At 42.0% G+C, this 17,692-nt stretch overlaps 1 protein-coding gene and 1 non-coding gene across 22 annotated transcripts in view; one reads left to right on the plus strand and one right to left on the minus strand.

Moving 5' to 3' along the window:
• The window catches only part of SRPK2 (SRSF protein kinase 2), a 292,913-nt gene that overhangs the window by 225,766 nt on the left and 49,455 nt on the right, over positions 1-17,692 (minus strand). The window lies entirely within an intron of this gene.
• Positions 1,868-1,974, plus strand: LOC112134556 (U6 spliceosomal RNA). The gene has a single exon (XR_002915957.1). It is a non-coding gene; the product is annotated as a U6 spliceosomal RNA (small nuclear RNA).

The raw sequence follows: 17,692 nt of genomic DNA on the forward strand, positions 1-17,692 counted from the left end.
ACTTTGGGAGGCCGAGGTGGGTGGTTCACTTGAGGTCAGGAGTTTGACAACAGCCTGACCATCATGGTGAAACCCCATCTCTACCAAAAATATTTTTTTAAAAGATTAGCTGGGTGTGGTGGTGCATGACTGTAATCCCAGCTACTTGGGAGGCTGAGGCAGGAGAATTACTTGAACCTGGGAGGGAGAGGTTGCAGTGAGCCAAGATTGTGCCATTGCACTCCAGCCTGGGCGACAGAGCGAGACTCCATTTCAAAAAAAAAAAGAGGTGATGACAAACAAAATACAAACTGAGTACTAATAAATAGACTAAAATAGTATTTCTCTAGTCAGATTTAAATGTTAAATCCTTAAAACAACCACAAGCGATAAAATAATACGTAATAAATATATTTAAAACAAATAGTTATTACACAATTAATCTGTATCATATTTCATACTATATTCAACAAAAAAGTTCAGATATATCAAAGAGTTATAAATAAAAAATAGTCCATAACATAAACTATTGATCCTAAAACCATATCCTGGCTTTGGGGGAGAGAAGGAGAAAAAATTTCTGAGTCAAGAGACAAGAGAGATGAATAGTAAACTTAAATGAGTTCTGACATACAAAACTTAAACCTTTGCAAAGTTCACTCCTTTAATAACTACTTTTTAAATACATACGACATTTCACACACTGTGCTTAGGCCCTGATTTTTCAAAGTTTGAATAAAGCACATATGAGCCCTCATCTCACAGAACTGAAGTCTACCAGAAAACACAGTAAATAGCACAAAAAGCGTACGGAAAGTTGTAATAAATAAGTACTAGAGGAAAAGACACATATCTCCAAGGGAACACGAACTTAGGAGGGACCACAGATGTAACGGTCATGAAAGTCTCCAAGGCATGACATCAAAGCTGACGACAGAAGGAAGAACTCATACCTTGGCCAGGTGCAGTGGCTCAGGCCTACAATCTCAGCACTTTGGGAGGCCAAGGCAGGTGAATCACATGAGGCCAGGAGTTTGAGACCAGCCTAGCCAACAGGGTGAAGCCCCATTTCTGAAAGAAAAAAAGAAAAGAAAAAGAAAAAAAAGAAGAACACATGCTAACCAGATGAAGACTGGGGAAAGCCAGCAGCACAAAGGCCCAAAGCAGGTAAAAGAGGACCAACCTTAGTAACACCAACAAAACAACGGTGAATAATAAAAGGCAATATTCTAAAGCACCAAGAAAAACACAGCTTCCCACACAACAAATCATCAACAAAGGGAAATGTACATTCCTCATTGCCACCTGAAAAAACTAAACAAAATGTGAAGCCAAAAGCTGAAGGGGATGAAGCAAAACAAGTACATATATACAATCAACAGAACTGTAAATTTGGTTGCTCTTTCTAAAAGACAACCTGAAAATAATGATAGAAACTAGCATTGCTCATAACTTTGGACTCAGATTCCAAATACCTTCTATTTCCAAAAAAAAATTACTCTTCCTAACCTTAAAACAAACTGCACAAAAGATACCCACAGTGGGAGAAAACAGTGATATGTAAAAAATAAGTGCTCGCTTTGTAGGCCAGGCGCAGTGTCTCATGCCTGTAATCTCAGCACTTTGTGAGGTCAAAGTGGTTGGATCACCTGAGGTCAGGAGTTCAAGACCAGACTGGCCAACATGGTGAAACACTATCTGTACTAAAAATACAAAACTTAGCAAGGCGTGGTGGTGGGTACCTGTAAGTACAGCTACTAGGAAGGCTGAGGCAGGAAGATAGCCTGAACCTGGGAGGTGGAGGTTGCAATGAGCACATATCATGCCACCACACTCCAGCCCAGGTGACAGAGTGAGACTCCGTCTCAAAAAAAAAAACAAAAAATGAGTGCTTGCTTCAGCAGCACATATACTAAAATTGGAACAATACAGAAATGATTGGCATGGCCCCTGCCCAAGGATGACTCGCAAATTCATGAAGTGTTCTAGTAATTTTTTACATAACAAAATAAGGCCGGGTGTGGTGGCTCACACCTGTAATTCCAGCCCTTTGGGAGGCCAAGGTGGGTAGGTCACGAGGTCAGGACTTGGAGACCAGCCTGGCCAACATGGTGAAACCCTATCTCTACTAAAAATACAAAAATTAGCTGGGCGTGGTAGCACTCGCCTGTAATCCCAGCTACTTGGGAGGCTGAGGCAGAAGAATAGCTTGAACCCGGGAGGTGGAGATTGCAGTGAGCCCAGATCGTGCCACTGCACTCCAGCCTGGGCGACAGAGTGAGACTCCGTCAAACAAACAAACAAATAAATAAATAAAACAACCAAAAAGCCTAAAACTATGGATGTAAATTGTGATGTATGAAATGTTACATTGGAAATTATAATATAGGTTGGATAATACCCAGAAATGTTTATTGTAACAAATATTAAGTAATAACATTTAGCAGTTTGTGTATACAGAACATATAAAACAAAGACCTTCAAAAATTTCTAATCTGAAGTGACAAATTTAATTAATGTTTAGTAATCATCGATTGCTCTGCTCAGGATTATGTTCAACTGTATACAGTATTTTTAATTCAAACATTAGAGAACAAAGAGTATTTTAACATTTATCTCTCATAAATGAAAACTGCTAATATTACAAAAAATAGCTCCATATTCCCTGAAAAGTATGGCCTGAGAGCCAATCTCTTTCCTACTTTCCAGTAGTAGTTACTTTCTGCTCCCTGCTAGTTCATTTTGTACAGTTTTATGAGGGAGAGAGAGACAGAAGAGAATACACATATACATTTATTAACAATATTTGGTAATGAGCTTTTGGAAAATGTTTATAAACAGTATCATGCTTTATGTACCATTTACCATTCTAGCCTAATGCTGTAATAACTGATCTAAATACCAACTAATCTACTACATTTATACCAGATTTCTTCCAGTCATTTATATCAGAAAATGCTGTGATGTTTCTGATTTGTTTTTGTTTTGTTTTGTTTTGTTTGAGACAGAGTTTCGCTCTTGTTGCCCAGGCTGGAGTGCAGTGGCGCGATCTCAGCTCACTGCAACCTCCGCCCTCCGGTTGCAAGTCATTCTCCTGCCTCAGCCTCCCAAGTAGCCGGGATTAAAGGCGCCCACCTAATTTTATTTTATTTTTTATTTTTTTTTTTTATTTTATTTTTTGAGACGGAGTCTCACTCTGTTGCCAGGCTGGAGTGCAGTGGCGCAATCTCGGCTCACCACAACCTCCATCTACTGGGTTCAAGCAATTCTTCTGCCTCAGCCTCCCAAGTAGCTGGGCCTATAGGCACACGCCACCATGCCTGGCTAATGTTTGTATTTTTAGTAGAGATGGGGTTTCACCACGTTGGCCAGGATGGTCTCATCTCTTGACCTTGTGATCCGCCCACCTTGGCCTCCCAAAGTGCTGGGATTACAGGCGTGAGCCACCACGCCCGGCCAATGCCTGGCTAAGTTTTGTATTTTTAGTAGAGTCGGGGTTTCACCATGTTGGCCAGGCTGGTCTCGAACTCCGACCTCATGATCCACCCGCCTTAGCCTCCCAAAGTGCTGGGATTACAGGCATGAGCCACTGCGCCTAGCCCTGATGTTTCTGGTATTAAAATACGTATACAGTTTGGCTGGGCACGGTGGCTCACTTCTGTAATCCCAGTACTTTGGGAAGCTGAGGCAGGAGGATCACTTGAGGTCAGGAGTACGAGACCAGCCTGACCAACATGGTGAAACCCAGTCTCTACTAAAAATGCAAAAAAATTAGCCAGGTATGGTGGCACATGCCTGTAATCCCAGCTACTCAGGAGGCTGAGGCAGGAGAATTACCTGAACTCGGGAGGCAGAGGTTGCAGTGAGCCAAGATCATGCCACCGCACTCCAACCTTCCAGCCCGGGATACATACCAAAAAAAAATTAATTAACTTAACACTACTTATTGGCTGGGCGCAGTAGCTTATGCCTGTAATCCCAGCACTTTGGGAGGCCAAGGTAGACGGATCACTTGAGGTCAAGGAGTTCGATATCAGTCTGGCCAACACGGTGAAACCCCGTCTCCACTAAAAATACAAAAAAATTAGCCAGGTGTGGTGGCACATGCCCGTAATCCCAGCTAATCGGGAGGCTGAGGAAGGAGAATCGCTTGAACCCAGGAGGCAGAGGCTACAGTGAGCCGAGACTGCACCAATGCACTTCAGCCTGGGCAACAAGAGCAACACTCCATCTCAAAAAATAAATAAATAACACTACTTATTATCAAATAATTATTAAACTTTTAATAAAGGAAGACAAAAAATTCCCAATTCCATGACTGATTATTTATAGCCACAAGATAATAAGGCAAACAATTGCATTATCATTCAGTTTTTAAAAGAACTAAGAGCAAATAATTCAATTATCAAAAATCAACTCATAGCTTTAAAATGAACCTTGGGCTGGATGTGGTGGCTCACATCTGTAATCCCAGCACTTTGGGAAACAGAGGCAGGAGAACTGGATGAGCCCAGGAGTTCCAGACCAGCCTGGGAAATACAGTGAGACCTCATTTCTACAAAACATTTTGAAAATTGGTCATGGTGTTGTCTGTCTCTAGTTCCAACTACTGGAGAGGCTGAGGTGGGAGGCTCAACTGAGCCCAGGAGGTGGAGGTTGCAGTGAGATGGTGCCACTGCACTCCAGCCTGGGTAACAGAACAAGACCATCTTTTAAAAAAAAAAAAAAAAAAAAAAAAAAAGGCAGCCAGGCGCGGTGGCTCACATCTGTAATCCCAGCACTTTGGGAGGCTGAGGCAGGCAAATCACCTGAGGTCGGGAGTTCAAGACCAGGCTGACCAACATGGAGAAACCCCGACTCTACTAAAAAAACAAGAAATTAGCCGAGCGTGGTGGCAGGCGCCTGTAATCCCAGCTACTCGGGAGGCTGAGGCAGGAGAATTGCTTAAACCCGGGAGGCAGAGGTTGTGGTGAGCCGAGATCACGCCATTGCATTCCAGCCTGGGCAACTAGAGCAAAACTCCATCTAAAAAACAAAAACTTTGCTTATCGTATAAAAATAAAATATATACCAAATTTTCAAATTAAATAACATTTACTAAAGCCAAAAGCACAAAATGTTTATTTATTTAAAAAATCAAATGTTATCTTATTTACGATTTATAGTATTTTTCTTGAATTTTTCTTAAAAATAAATTTGGATATTGATTTGTTGCCACCTACTGGTTAAATTCATATTTGAATGGCATTTCACATCAAATATTCACTACAGTTAATAGAAAACACAGAGAAAAAAAGTAATGTTCTTTTCTTTACAACATTTTACTAAACTACTATGATAAATTCTGCTTTGGAAAAGTTTGTAAAGTTACCTCACACAATGGTGGCTTGACTTTTGACAATATCTTCACTCAAATTTTTCTTTAGTGTGTTGGGACTATTTTAAAATACCATTATAATTTATTAGAAATATAAAACCTTTAATGAAAATACTTTCAAGATGTTATTTTTAAATTTACAACTCAAACGTATATGTACCAGTTTTTCAGGATATTGGAGTTATACAGAATTTAGTGTATTACCATCTTTTTACAGTTGATTTGTTAGGACTGAAAACCAAAAAAAAAGTTCTCATTACATTCGTTGTTATATGTCTTAAGTAAATTTTACTCTATAGCAATCCCTCCTCTAAATTCCTTTTTCATACTACACGTTGAGGAAAGAGTCTGTTGTCTTACTGAACTACCGTTAAAACCACTTCCAGATTTTAAAAGCATAACAAATTTAACACTTTGAGTTCCCAATTCTAATAAATCAACTGTAAAAAGGCATTCCCTACAGTGACTGTGGAAATGTGAACATGGATTGAGTCTCTGTTTTTTGTTTTTTTGAGACAGGGTCTCGCTCTGTTGCCCTGACTGGAGTGCAATGGTGCCATTTTGGCTCACTGCAACCTCTGACTCCAGGTTCAAGCGATTCTCCTGCCTCAGCCTCCCAAGTAGCTGGGATTACAGGCACCCGCCACCACACCTAGCTAATATTTGTAATTTTAGTACAGATGAGGTTTCACCATGTTGGCCAGGCTAGTCTCGAACTCCTGACCTCAAGTGAGCCACCCACCTCGGCCTCCCAAAGAGCTGGGATTACAGGCATGAGCCACCCATGCCTTGATTTTTAGATGACACCAGAAAAATTATGTTAATTTTGTTGATTGTGATAATGCATTATGATTATGCAATAAATGCATGATTGCTATGGGCTGAATTGTGTCCCCCCAAAATTCGTATGTTGAAGCCTTAACCCCCAGTGTGATATCTGAAGGTGGGGCCTTTGGCAGGTAATTAGGGTTAGGGTTAGAGGAAGGCATCAATGATAGTGAGGCTCATGAAGGGATTTTTTTTTTTTTTTTGAGATGGAGTCTTGCTCTGTTGCCCAGGCGGGAGAGCAATGGCACAATCTTAGCTCACTGCAACCTCTGCCTCCCCGGTTCAAGCGATTCTCCTGCCTCAGCTTCCCAAGTAGCTAGGATTACAGGCGCCTGCCACCATGCCCAGCTAATTTTTTTATTTTTAGTAGAGACGGGGTTTCACCATGTTGGCCAGGCTGGTCTCAAACTCCTGACCTCAGGTGATCCAACCGCCTCAGCCTCCCAAAGTGCTAAGATTACAGGCATGAGCCACCACAACTGGCCTCATGATGGGATTATATAAAGAGAGACACCAGACAGCTTGCTCCCTAACTCTCCTAAGTGTGATGGCACAGTGAGACAGAAGCCATCTGCAAGCCAAGAACAGGGGCCTCCTGGAACCTGACCATGCTGGCAGCCTGATCTCAGACTTTCGGCCTCCAGCACTGTGAGAAAGAAATGTCTGTTGTTTTAAGCCACCCAGTCTATGGTATTTTGTTACGGCAGCCCGAGTCAACTAAGACAGTGATGTATATAGAAACATGTAAGGGAGAAATAATATGCAAGAGATATAACAATAATATGCCAACTACTTTTAAATACAGTTGCAAAAAAGAAAAAAATGGAACAAAATCTTAATGTTTGTTAAATTTAGGTGCCAGGTACTTAAGGGTTTCATATGCTATCAGCTCAGTTTCTAAGTTTGAAGTTTCTTATAATTAAAAAAAAAACTTAATATTAAAAAAAAAAACAAAACTTTTTCAGTATAACTCCTAGAACCAAAACCCTGAAAATAAAATGTTTTAAGATAAAGTACTAATCTGAAATTATTACAAAGCAAAAATAAAAGGTGAGTAGAAACTTTACCATCTTTAAATAAATTTAGTAAAAATTGTTACAAGTTTTTTTGTTTTGTTTTGTTTTTTGTTTTTGAGACAGTCTCCCAGGCTGCAGTAGCACGATCTCCGCTCACTGCAACCTCCACATCCCCAGCTCAAGCGATTCTCCTGCCTCAGCCTTCCAAGCAGCTGGGATTACAGGCGCGTGCCACCAGCACCACCACGGCTGACTGATTTTTTTGTAATTTTAGTAGACTCGGGGTTTCACCATGTTGGCCAGGCTGATTTCAAACTCCTGACCTCAGGTGATCCACCCACCTCAGCCTCCTAAAGTCCTGGGATTACAGGCGTGAGCCACTGTGCCCCGCAGATTTTTAAGATAATATAAAAGTCCAACCTAAGGGTCTCAAGCTAAAAGCACTGACCTTAAAGGCTAGTATTCTGTTGTAACTAAGCGGCCTGTTCAAATCACTTTTATCAGGGGTTAAATTTTCTTAATTATGAAAGAGAAATAATTTTTGAATCCTGTTGTAAATAGGATGATTTTCATTGTATATATCCAATAAATTATTGTTGAAGTATTTTACTTTTTTCCTGTAGTTTGGAATTGTTTATTTTGACCCTTTTTGGTTATAACAGTTCTCAAATTAGAATCTCGGATTTTTCAAAAAGATAATATCACCTGAAAATAATAAGTTTTGCTTCTTTCTAACCTGTAGGGGGTGTTTTTGTCTGATTGCACTAACACTGCTAAATACCATAATACTACACAACAAAAAGGGAGAGCAGTCAACTCAATATTGTACCTGATTTTGAAAGGAATAATAGTTATGACATTAACTATTAAAACTAATTTTTCAATAATTTTGAGAAAGTGTCTTTCTATTTGTATTTTACAAAGAGTTTTGAAAGGACAGATATACAAGCACGCGCCTTTGATCCATTCTTGCGTTAATTAAGTCACGGAAATCTGTTCTAAAGCAAAGATGAATAATTTCATATTTTATGTATAATTCTGAGACATCATTGTAAACTATTCAAAGTTCTATGCCCAAAATACATGCCCTCAGGAATTTTGAATAGAGGTACAAAAAGCCATTCCTCCTCTAGCTGAAGACTCCAAACTAGTTTTGGGGTTCTTAAATCTGTTTATTTCAATCACCTCATTCATTCCATAAGCACTTATTAATTACCTGTGATCCAGGGACTATGAACCAAACATAGAAGAATATAATGATTAAGAGACAACTTCTCATCTTCAAGGAGCTCACCTAATTGTCTTAAATATTGTTAACATAATAATGAAGGAAGAAACATCCACCTGAGATATCCCGAAGAATTCAGAGGAAGGAACAGCAGTCCTGAACACTGAGTGACAATGGTCAATGGCATCTCTCCAAGTATGGGCCATGAACTCCTGTGACCCCTGAGAATAATACTAAAACACTGTTTGCTTTTTTCATTGACAGTGCAATAGCAAAGGTACGTGCCTGGCCAGGATCCTGGTCCTAATTCATGCTAAGGCACTAGTATTTCTAGTGCCTTGATTGATGCTAATACTAGTGCCTTGGCATGAATCAAGGACAGAATCCTGGCTGGGCGTGGTGGCTCACACCTGTAATCCTAGCACTCTGGAAGGCCAAGGCAGGCAGATCACTTGGCAGCTGTTTGAAACCAGCCTGGCCAACATGGTGAAACCCCATCTCTACTGAAAACACAAAAATTGTCCTGGCGCGGTGGCACACACCTGTAGTCCCAGCTACTCGGGGGGCTGAGGTGGGAGGATCACTTGAGTCCAGGAGGTGGAAACTGCAGTGTGCCAAGATCATGCCACTGCACTCCAGCCTAGGAGACAGAGTGAAACACTGTCACAAAAAAAAGGAAAAAAAAAAGGCCAGGATCCGTAACTATACCGATAGTCATTATATTCTTCATCATCATTTTTTAAATGTCTGTAACAAAGAAGTAAAAAATTATTTTTATTAATCTCTAACCTTAAAGATGTATCTTTTTAAAATTCTGTGCAAGAAAATAGGAAGTACGCATAAAGAACTTATGCTGTACAACAAAATAAAATGACTATTTCAAGAAAAAGCAAGTGGGCAGTTGAGTTGTGAGCTAAAGCAGTCAATTTTTTCATGGAGCACCATGAAAGAACAAAAGACACATAAATTATGGTTATGCAAAGTAAAATATACAACACTTTCTTTTCTTTCCTTTCCTTTTTTTTTTTTTTTTTGAGACAGGTCTTGCTCTGTCACCCAGGCTGGAGTGCAGTGGTGGTGTCATCACAGCTCAACACAGCTTCTATCTCCCAGGCTCAAGTGATCCTCCCAACTCAGTCGCCCAAGCTCCCAAGTAGGTGGGAACACTAGCACACACCACCACGCCCAGCTAAGTTTTTTGGTTTTTGTTTTTTGGTTTTGAGGTGGGTTTGTCTTTTTGTAGAGACTAGGTTTCACTATGTTTTCCATGCTTGTCTCAAACTCCTGGGCTCAAACTATCCTCCTGCCTCAGCTTCCCAAAGTGCTGTGATTACATGATTGAGCCACTATACAAGGCCACAGCAGATTTTCTTAAAAAATGAAGCAAGACTGTCCAATTAAAGGAAAAGATATGGCAGTATTTGTTGTTAATAACATTCAAGCTTTCAAGAGAAACAAAATTTCTTAGAACTTGTATCTGCCACTAAGAAGCATTAACAGGCTGCAATAAAGACTTTTCTAATGAGATATTAATGATTTTTTTAGATATTATATAATGATATGTGTCAACATTTAAAAGATCTGCATACCTCAGTCAGCCAGTATTTTCCAACTGATTAACGGATGATGTCACAAAAGCATGCATTGGGGAAAACGCAATAGACTTATCTCACGCAGGATATGGCCAGAAAAAAAAGAAAACCATAGGCCCGGTGCAGTGGCTCATGCCTGTAATCCCAGCACTTTGGGAGGCCGAGGCAGGCAGACCACAAGGTCAGGAGTTCGAGACCAGCCTGACCAACATGGTGAAACCCCGTCTCTACTAAAAATACAAAAATTAGCCAGGCGTGATGGCGCAGGCCTGTAATCCCAGCTACTCAGGAGGCTGAGGCAAAAGAATCGCTGGAATCTGGGAGGCAGATGTGAGCCAAGATCGTGCCATTGCACTCCAGCCTGGGAGAAAGGGCGAGACTCCGTCTCAAAAAAAAAAGTGAAATGTGGCAGGACGCGTACCTCATGCCTGTAATCCCAGCACTTCAAGAGGCCAAGGCAGCTGGATCACTTGAGGCCAGGAGTTTGGGACCAGCCTGGTCAGCATAGCACAACCCCATCTCTACTAAAAATACAAAAATTAGTCAGGCATGGTGGTGCACACCTGTAGTCCCAGCTACTTGGGAAGCTGAGGCACAAGAATCCTTAAGCTCAGGAGGCAGAGGTTGCAGTGAGCCAAGATGGCATCACTGCACTCCAGTCTAGGCAACAAAGCAATTCTGTCTCAAAAATAAAAAAACGGGACGGGAGTGGTGGCTCACGCCTGTAATCCAGCACTTTGGGAGGCTGAGGTGGGTGATCACCTGACATCAGGAGTTTGAAACCAGCCTGGCCAACATGGTAAAACCCATCTCTACTAAAAATACAAAAAGTTAGCCAGGTGTGGTGGTATGTGCCTGTAATCCCAGCTACTCGGAAGGCTGAGGCAGGAGAATCACTGGAACCTGGTAGGCAGAGGTTGCAGTGAGCCGAGATCGTGCCACTGCACTCCAGCCTGGCTGCCAGAGTGAGACTCTGTCTCAAATAAATAAATAAATAAATAAGGGCTGGGCGGGGTGACTCATGCCTGTAATCCCAGCACTTGGGGAGGCCGAGGCGGGCAGATCAGCTGAGGTGGGGAGATCGAGACCATCCTGGCTAACACAGTGAAACCCCATCTCCACTAAAAATACAAAAAATTAGCTGGGCGTGGTGGCACATGCCTGTGAAACCCCGTCTCTACTAAAAACACAAAAAATGAGCCAGACATGGTGGCACATGTCTGTAATCCCAGCTACTCGAAAGGCCGAGGCAGGAGAATCTCTTGAACCCAGGAAGCGGAGGTTGCGGTGAGCCGAGATCGCACCATTGCACTCCAGCCTGGGCAACAAGAGCAAAACTCCGTCTCAAAATATTAATATTAATATTATTAATAATAATAATTAAATAAAATAAAAATATAAATGGGAAACATTATTTTTGTAGAATCTGAAACATTCCTAGGACTGTCCAGCTTATTAGCGTTAAAATTACTGCTGTGTCAGAGAGGCTTACAGCACCAAATATAGCCATATAAAAATTTCCTCAAAAAGAGCTGCCTAGGCCAGGCACCGTGGCTCACACCTGACACAAGAAAAGGATCTTTCATAACATGCTGTTTGTCTAGCTCCCTGGTCTCACCTCCCAACACTTTCCACAAAGACATTAAACTCAACACATACCAAATTACTTTCAGAATCCACCTTGTTCTCGCTCTCCTCCATGCCCCTGTACATACGCTGCTTTTCTCTCACTGAAAAAGTTACATGCTCTCCCTAACTTTGTCATTCTCCTCTAACACAGCCCCACATACCCAAACTATGGATTTGACCTGGATAGGGAAAAACAGATAAGCTTCAAATAAAACAGGAAGAGGAAAGGAGGGACAATAAAATGGAATATACAAAAGTCTAGAATGGGAAAAGGGGAAACAGAGCCAAAAAGAGGCAAAGGAATAAACTGCTGAGCTAGTACCCAAATACAAATGACATAAAAAATGTGCTAAGGGCCTGAAAAATTTATTTCTAAACCCAAACCTGCTCCCAAGAGGCCCTGCAGGTAGGATGTGTTCACAAGTTAAATAAAAGTGGTAAGAGATACCACTCTTACACATAAGTGGTAAGAGATGTACAGATAAGTGGTAAGAGATGGTAAAGAAGGTGGAAAGAAGGCTTCAAGGAGGACTTGAAAGTCCTGAATGTCTGAATGGCAAACATTTGTAAAATGTGTCACTATTGGCAGGAGCAGTGGTTTGCACCTGAAAACCCAGCACTTAGGGAGGCAAAGGTGGGATGATTGCTTGAGCCCAAGAGTTTAAGACCAGCCTGGGCAACCTAGTGAAACCCCATCTTTACAAAAAATACAAAAACTAGCCAGGTATGGTGGCACGTGCCTGTAGTCCCAGCTATACAGGAAGCTGAGGTGGGAGGATCACTTGAGCCCAGGAGGTTGAGGCTACAGTAAGCCAAGGTCGCACCGATGTACTCCAGCCTGGGCAATAGAGCGAGACCCTGACTCAAAACAAACAACAAAAAAAATCACCATTATTAAGATAAACAGTACTTTAGCAGTAATGGAGTCTTTGACACAGGACAAGGTGAAGGCCAGAAAATCTGCAGACATCTGTGTGTTCAGGTGTCCAATCCTCCACCAGAACACAGGCTCCATTAGCAAAGAACCCTTGTTCATACATCCTTCAATTTCCTACACGTTTTCTGACTAACAGTGAATTTCCATTTTAGCACTTTGTGTTTCAATATTCTGCTCAATTATGATTACAAATGAATTATAAGTACCCATTTTTCATAAATCTTTCTCTCTTAGTTTACAACGTCATATCTTTTTTATTTTTTATTTTTTTAGAGATGGAGTTTTGCTCTTGTCGCCCAGGCTGGAGTGCAATGGTGCCATCTCGGCTCGCTGAAACCTCTGCCTCATGGGTTCAAGCGATTCTCCTGCCTCAGCCTCCCGAGTAGCTGGGATTATAGGCATGCGCCACCACGCCCGGCTAATTTTTGTATTATTAATAGAGACGGGGGTTTCACCATGTTGGCCAGGCTGGTCTCGAACTCCTGACCTCAGGTGATCCACCAGACTCAGCCTCCCAAAGTGCTGGGATTACAGGTGTGAGCGACCACGCCTGACCTACAATGTCACATCATTCTATTTTTTCAAAAGCATTCTCACCAGAGGTTAGCAAACGCTTTCTGCAAAAAGCAAAATGGTGAACCTTACAAAACCATAAGGCTTTGTAAGCAATATGGTCTCTCTCAAAACCACTCCAACTCTGCCACTGTGGCACAAAGGCACACAGACTATATGTAAACAAAATGAATATGATTGTGTTTCAAAAAAAACTTCATTTATGGACATAGAATTTTTTTTTTTCTTTTAAGATTATAGCTCAGTGAGCCTTGAACTCCTGGGCTCAAGTGATCCTCCCACCTCAGCCTCCCAAGTAGCTGGGACCCCAGGTGTATGCTGCCACACCTTTGTTTTTTTTTTTTTTTTTTTGGTAGAGATAGGATATCACTATGTTGACCAGGCTGGTCTCAAATTCCTGGTTTCAAGTGATCCTCCTGCCTCAGTCTTCCAAAGAGTACCTGGGCTATGCACTGAAATCTGAATTTCCTGTAATGTCACAAAATCTTCTGAATTTTTTCAATCATTTAAAAACGTAAACGCTATCTTACAAGCCATACAAACACACACGACAGACTATATCTGGCTGGCAATCCACAGTTTGCAGACCCCTGCTCTACACTCTAACTTAAAGATTTGACTATACAACCCTTCCACTACTCCATATTTCCAAAGTACCACAATTAACTTTATTTGCAAGTCTTTCCGCTAACCCTCATGTGATGGCCTCTGGGAAATGAACAATTAGGCATTCTTCTGATTTAAAGCCGTTCAGGTTCACCCACACTCACACTTTAAAAAAAAAAAAAAGGCCAGGAGTAGTCACTAACGCCTGTAATCCCAACACTTTGGAGGCTGAAGCAGGTGGATCACCTGAGGTCAGGAGTTCAAGACCAGCCTGGCCAACATGGTGAAACCCCGTCTCTACTAAAAATACAAAAATTAGCTGGGTGTGATGGCAGCAGCCTGTAATCCCAGTCACTCAGGAGGCTGAGGCAGAAGAATCACTTGAACCCAGGAGGCGGAGGTTACAGTGAGCCAAGATCGCACCATTGCACTCCAGCCTGGGCAACAAGAGGGACACTCCATCAAGGACAGGAGGGGAGGGGAGGGGAGGGGAGGGGGGAGGGGAGGGGAGGGGAGGGGGGAGGGGAGGGGAGGGGAGGGGGGAGGGGAGGGGAGGGGAGGGGGGAGGGGAGGGGAGGGGAGGGGGGAGGGGAGGGGGGAGGGGAGGGGGGAGGGGAGGAGGGGAGGGGAGGGGAGGGGAGGGGAGGGGACTTGCTTATCTAGTTTCTGATTTAAAACACTGAAGAAAGGAAAGGGGGATTTTAAGTAGCAGTGTAAATGACACAAAGAACAGTAACAACTGTTCTATTGACGTCAAATGCCAAAAAGAGTCCATTATGATGAATCTCAATTCTCAGTCTCAACTTCTCTCCCATAGATTGAAAAACTAAAATCTAAACAGTAGCTTTTGAGTTTGATGAGATATCCTAAAGTCATTCTCACATTTTAAAGAAATGCCAAAAACTAAACAAATGAATAATATGACCAAGCATATCGCAAGAAACGAAAAAAAAATTCATTATAAGGAAAACACATTATATGTGCTATGTAACAATTATAAGCTATTACAGGGAATAACAGGAAAGACAACTGAAACAGCTTATCTTTCAAAGGATGAAAACTTCTCAAACTCGTTCATCTATATATTCATTCATATTTGTTTTACACATGAACATGTCAATGTGTTTGGAATACAAGTAGGGCAAGAAATTGGTGATCAAAACAGACATGGTCTGTGAGCTCTTGGGCCTATGTTCTACATCTGCTCTTTCCATTATCATACCCATCAGCCCCATGTAGCTATTTAAATTTAAATTAGAGTTAAATAAAATTAAAAACCGGTTCCTCAGTCACACTAGTCACACTTCACATGTCAAGGGCCAGCTTTCACCTATGATACTGGACATCACAGATACAGAATGTTTCCATAATCACAGAAAGTTCTGTTCGGTAGCAAAGGTTTAAAACATTACGTACTTCCCTCTCTCTGCTGACTAGACATTAAGATGAAACTTAACTTCTTTCTTTTAAAAAAGAATGCAAAATTTTACTGCTGTCTTTTAGAGAAGTACCAGGTGACAGTCTTTCTACAGATGTACTTTATATCAAAGCTGAAAAAACTTCTAAGGTTTTCTAATCCAGCAAAATAATCACCAAATGCCTTTACCAAGGTTTTAAAGTTTTTTTAAAAATTCATGGAGGTAAGTATTTCATCATCAATAACTATTCCAATTTACTAATTGGCTTCAAACCATTCTCAACTGCATTCACAACTGCTGCAGTATTTCCTTTCCTAGAAAGTAAAGGATTCTGCACTTAACTGATTATCACATAACTCTCTATGATGCAGAAAACAGCTACTGCTTGTCACCTCTGCATGGTGACTGGAACACAGAGGGTACTCAAACAACTGTTATATGAAGGTCAATAAACTGTAAGTCTCCAGCACTGTCAAAAGCAACACAAGGCCAGGTGCGATGGCTCACGCCTATAATCCCAGCACTTTGGGAGGGCAAGGCGGGCGGATCACGAGGTCAGGAGTTCAAGACCAGCCTGGCCAATATGGTGAAACCCCGTCTCTACTAAAAACACAAAAATTAGCCAGGCATGGTGGTGTGCGCCTGTAGTCCCAGCTACTCAGGAGGCTGAGGCAGAAGAATTGATTGAACCCCAGGAGGCAGAGGAGGTTGCAGTGAGCCGAGATCGCACCACTGCACTCTAGCCTGGGTGACAGAGCAAGACTCCAATCTCAAAAAAAACAAACAACAACAACAACAAACCCACAAAAGCCACATTCCATTTCACAACTCTAGTTACTGATGGAGCTTCCAGTCTTTGCTGCTTCTCATTTGTTAAAAAAAAAAAAAAACTTTATTAACTGCATGATTTAAGCAGCATCAAACTGCTTGGGTATCGGTTTTCTGGGTCCCTGAAAATCAAGGACTTACTAAAAAGTAAAAATTCTACATGAAGAAATAAAACATTGCACATTGCCCGGGAACTGTAAAATTAATATAAATTAATTTATCTTTTACTTGGCTATAAGATAGACTGGCTTTTTTTTTTTTAAGATAAGGTTTCACTCTGTCACCCAGGCTGAAGTGCAGTGGGCATGATCATGGCTCACTGAAACCTCCACCTCTGGGCTCAAGCAACCCTCCCACCTCTACTCAGCCTTCTAAGTAGCTGGGACTACAGACACGTGCCACCACGCCCGGCTAATTATTTAATTTAGTAGAGACAGGGTCTTGCTATGTTGCCCAGGCTGGTCTTAAACTCCTGGACTCAAGCAATCCTCTGGCTTCAGTCTCCCAAAGTGCTGGGGATTACAGGTCACCATGCCTGGCTACTTTTTTTTTAAATTTTTGTAGAGACAGGTCTCACTAGCCCAAGCTGGTCTCAAATTCCTGGACTCAAGTGATCCTCCCACCTCACCCTCTCAAAGTGCTGGGATCACAGGAGTGAGCCACCATATTGACCACAGACTGGCTTATAAATATGTGTAACTACAGTGAGATATTCAGCCAAAGAATGAGGGGGAGGGGGAGGAGGAGGAAAAATTATGGCTGGGCATGACGGCCCATGCCTATACTCCCAGCACTTTGGGAGACGAAGGCGGGAGGATCGCTTGAGTCCAGGAGTTTGAGACTAGCCTAGGCAGCTTGGCGAGACCCCCATCTCTGCAAAAAAATTTTAAAAATTAGCCAGGCATGGTGGCACAAACTTGTGGTCCCAGCTACTTGGAAAGCTGAAGCAGAAGAATTGCTTGAACCCAGGAGGCAGAGGTTGCAGTGAGCTGAGATGGCACCACTGCACTCCAGCCTGGGTGACAGGGTGAGACTCTGTCTCAAAAAAAAAAAAAAGAAAAGAAAAGCGGTAGCTTGCACAATTAATTCTAAATTACATTAAAAAAGACATCTCAAATGTCTCAACTACTCATGAAAGACAGCTGTATCAAAATTGTACATTTTCCTTGAAAACAGAAATCAAAATGTTTTCAAATTAGTCCATACCAGTGACATATACCATTAATATTAATGAGAATATGGCTGCTTGGCAAACTTTTTTTTTTTTGAGATGGAGTTTCACTCTTGTTCCCCAGGCTGGCGTGCAATGGTGCGATCTCAGCTCACTGCAACCTCCGCCTCCTGGGTTCAAGCGATTCTCATGCCTCAGCCTCCTGAGTAGCTGGGATTACAGGCATGGGCCACCACGCCCGGCCAATTCTGTATTGTTAATAGAAATGGGGTTTCTCCACGTTGGTCAGACTGGTCTCGAACTCCTGACATCAGGTGATCCACCCACCTCGGCTTCCCAAAGTGCTGGGATTACAGGTGTGAGCCACCGCACACAGCAGGCAAACTTAATAAGCCACTATTTGGTATAGAATGCCTTTGAATTATTTTCTTTTTTTTTTTCAGATGGAGTCTCGCTCTGGTGTCCTGGCTGGAATGCAATGGCATGATCACGGCTCACCGCAACCTCCAC

Source organism: Pongo abelii, chromosome 6 (genome assembly GCF_028885655.2).
Source record: "Pongo abelii isolate AG06213 chromosome 6, NHGRI_mPonAbe1-v2.0_pri, whole genome shotgun sequence".
Lineage (NCBI taxonomy): Eukaryota > Metazoa > Chordata > Mammalia > Primates > Hominidae > Pongo > Pongo abelii.